The following is a 4,077-nucleotide window of genomic DNA, read 5'->3' as shown; positions in this document are numbered from 1 at the left end:
ATTTTTAAGCTACTTCCATAATCACTTTTTATACGTTTTCCTACCTAGGAAAGAAAGACTCAATGTTTCCCATATGCTTTCTCTCTATGGATATTACTCTGAGCCAACTGACCCATTATCTCCTGTGAAATACATTAGATTAATTGTAATGATTGCTGAGGGTGGTTAAAATCAACACATTCTTTTCAGTTTAACTTGAGGACTTTTGTCCAAATTCAAATTTCCAACCTACCATGAATATCAGAGTTATGTGTCTAAATCTTCCTGTGGATCACAAATACAAAGAGCACCCAACATGACACAGAATATTCTACTTCTGCCTTCTATCCAGCCATAAACTACCCATCTACTTGCTGTTCTGACCTTGTTTTCTATCGAATAAGGTACTATACCCACAGTCCAAGATCTGAGCTAATGATCTCTGAGATGGTACCAAACCTTTTTGTAATTCTAAGTATATAACGCCAATCTTTCCATGGTCACTATGGAAACTATATCCCAGAAAAATCCAGTCACTTATTTCAGTATGACTTATCCCTTATAAAACTAAATTGGCCATTTCTAATAAATTTAAGCTTTTAAAATTGTTCCCTTACTAAGTCATTGGTAATTGTATTCATTAATATTCTTAGCATGACCAATAGTACAATTAATAATTTAAAAAGCCATGCTACCAAGACAGTTGTAGAGCAGTGGTTAAAACCTTTGTACTTAGAATCGGAACACCTGGTATTATAATAGACACTGCTATTTTTCTCTGATATCATTCAAGGTTTCAATTTTATTTTCAAATGTAATATGGAGCAATAACATCTACTGAAAACAAGGCTTTGTTAATATCTGACAAAAAAAAAACAACAAAAAACAATCAGCCTGTGGGAGATACAAAATTTATAGTCATCGTTATAGTTAAATCTCCTAATGTTCTGCCATTATGAGTGACTCGTGACTAGGCAGGTTACTGTTGGGTAAAGAAAATCATTGGCTAATTCCTTAAAATGCATTTTTAACTGCCAGTTTTGACTCTTCATTGTACCAAATATCCATCAAGACTGAAGAGTTGCTTCAATTCAAAACTAAATTACAATTTTCTCTTCCCTTTGAGCAAGTTTCCTTTCTAAACTTGGTATTGATGCCAGTATGTACAGAAGGACAAAGGATCCCATGCCGTTTCACAAACAGGATGGTCAGTCCCAGGTATTTGAAAATTAAAAGCACTGGACTATCTGCACATCCTTCACTAGGTAATGTTAGGCAAGGAACTCTGCCCCAAGAAATGATCCAGGCCTTCTTGGTCATTTAGGAGGTTTGTAGAGGCTAGTGTCAGGAAACTCCATGACACTAGCCATGTTCCTCTATGATTCTGACTCTAGTTCTGGCATCCTGGGATAGATGGTAAAGATTTTAAAACTAGATCTCCAGAAAAAAATATTTATAGAAGTTGCTGACTTTCATGATTTAAATGTTCCTAGTATCCCTAAGAAGTAACTAGACGTAGAGCTCACTACATTAGCTTTCTAGTAACCCATTGCATATAAGTGTAGTTCTTATTTGAGAAGATTTTAAGAGGTTCATAAAATATAAGAAATGTGAATAGAATGATATAGCGTAACTATACTTGTTACAGAAAGGGTTTCATGGCAGATATATGGACTAGGGATCTAAACTTCTCTTGCCATTTCTACCCTCCCTTCTGGTCTAATCTCCCATCACTCTTCCATTCCATCCTATATAAATATTGTACTGGCCTAATTAAAACATCCTAAGCGGTTTATATTCTTCACAAGTTGTGGCTCTTCATAAACAACTTCCAATGTTTGTAATTTTCCCTATGGCTTATGACTGGGCTTTGGGACTAAGCCTATAGGTTTTTTGGTTTGGTGTTCTTGCTGAATCACCTTTTCCGTAGACATTGGTTCATTCATGTGCCTGTTTCAGAAATAGTTGTGGAGCTTCCATCATGCCACAGAACTGACTTCCATGTTGTATTGTAGTTTACAATAGCACATATAAACTTAAAAGTGAATGCAAGAACCCTAGTTTTTAACTTGTACATATCACATTGAGATACAGAAAATAGCAGTGTTATCTTCTTTTGTTTGGGAATAGTTCCTTATTCTGAGAACAGAATATTTTAATATTTTCAGCAATGATCATATTTTTGCTTGCACTTCTAGAAAGTGTGAAGCAGACCATGGATATTTTTAATCATATTTTTTAAAAGCCATGGAGAACAGTTAAGATGATAGGAATTAAATTCAAAAGCAGGGAACATTTCCTAAGTAGTTTGAAGACTTATTAATTGGAGGATGTACTCATGATTGACCTTTGTCTAGGGAATGAATCTCTTCCAGGGGAAAGAGACACCGGAAAGATCCAGTGTTCTTACAACATGGTGGAATGGGGAGGAAAGATATGAAGGCAGGCCAACATCAGGCAAGAGTTCAAGCAGAAATTTTCCATTTTGAACAAACTAAACTTTGGCTTTAAAATATTCTCAAGTGACTGAATGAGACTTACCTATGTTACTGAGGAAATTCTCCCTTATTTAAAGTCATCTAATTACAAATATTAACCACATTTGCAAAATACCTTTATGACAACACTTCAGTTTGTGTTTATTAAACCAGTGGGTAAAATAGATTATTCTGATTGTCATGTAAAAATGACCAGCAAGGATGGAGACTGAGTGTAATGCCCTCTCTATTCCACAATGCTTAGGAATTAACACTTCACAGGGACAGACTATGTGTGTGTACCTCTCAGTCCATTTGTTATGTTTGGAAGATGCTCAAGTAGAAAGCTGGAGGTCAGGGCTGAGGTCCTCTGAAAGACAAAGGTGTGATTTCCAATGGGAGGGATGAAGCAATGGGTGCCGACTTCCATCCGGAGCTTGCAGGGCCATGGAGCCAGGGAAGCAGCAGTGGCATGATGCTAAAACTTCAGCCCATACTGTCACTTTAATTCTCAACTAGATATTAAGTGAGCAGTGCATCGTCCTCGTCTAAGAGAAAAGAAAGGCCATCCATCTCTGATAGAAAATTACATCACTTCAAATCTTTCCAATCGTTTTATTACAAAGTTTCATATGCTTTAAAATATCCATTGTGACCAAACAAAATATTCTTGATCATCAGGATAAAAACCAAATAGTTGTTGGGATCAGCAGATAAAGGATAATGTTAACTTGTTAAAGAAAACAAGTGTGGGAAGCTGTCTTTTTCAGCCTGTTGTCAGAGCCAGCTGACTTTCCCATAGTTCACACATGAGACAGGGAGTGTGAATAAAGAGCAGGCTAGATAAAGACACCAAAGGAAAAAACACAGAGACACAGAATGAAATCACCAGGGCAATTCAATCAATACTGAAAGCCTCAAGTTTATTTTTCACCACTCTTAAACACCTTAACCGAAAAGGGGAGTGTGGTATCATGTATATGGAACAGACTTTTCTTCCTCAGTTCTCCAAAGATTTGGTAACCACACCTTATATTTAATTTCTCCTTATCTGGCCTTGAGGGTCAAGAGTAACCACACCTCAGAGAGCATCTGTTGTTATTTAGATAAGACACCCAAGGCCAAGATCAAACATCCTTCTGTGGCCATGCCTTTGACCTTTAGGTCTTAAGACTTACTAAGGGCAGTTTTGAACCCTCTGACCTTTAGTCAAGATGGAGTGGAGCTATCTTCATGGGCCCCCACAGACAAGATGAACAAAGTAATGTAAATTTAGAGTTAATGAAGGAAAGTAAGATTTACCCTAATCATTCTTAATAAATGGAGGGTTTGATCCATTTTGAAGATACCATACAGTGAAGTATAATACTTGATTTCTATTTGCATACAATAAGTGTTAAGATTTTAAGAAATTTTCAGAAAAACCAATGGGAAAAATAATCACAAAATCGTAGAACATTTTTAAACATTAAGTAAATAGCAGATAAAATGAAGAAAAAGTGACCTAAAAAATCTGAGCAACATAATTAAACCATTTGGCTTATTGCAAAAATTAAGACCATTTAATAAAAGATGACATTCTTTTCAGGTTTGCATACAATAATTTTTTCAAGTTCACCTT

This window comes from Phodopus roborovskii, unplaced genomic scaffold (assembly GCF_943737965.1).
Source record: "Phodopus roborovskii unplaced genomic scaffold, PHOROB, whole genome shotgun sequence".
Lineage (NCBI taxonomy): Eukaryota > Metazoa > Chordata > Mammalia > Rodentia > Cricetidae > Phodopus > Phodopus roborovskii.
This window is presented reverse-complemented; position numbering follows the sequence as displayed.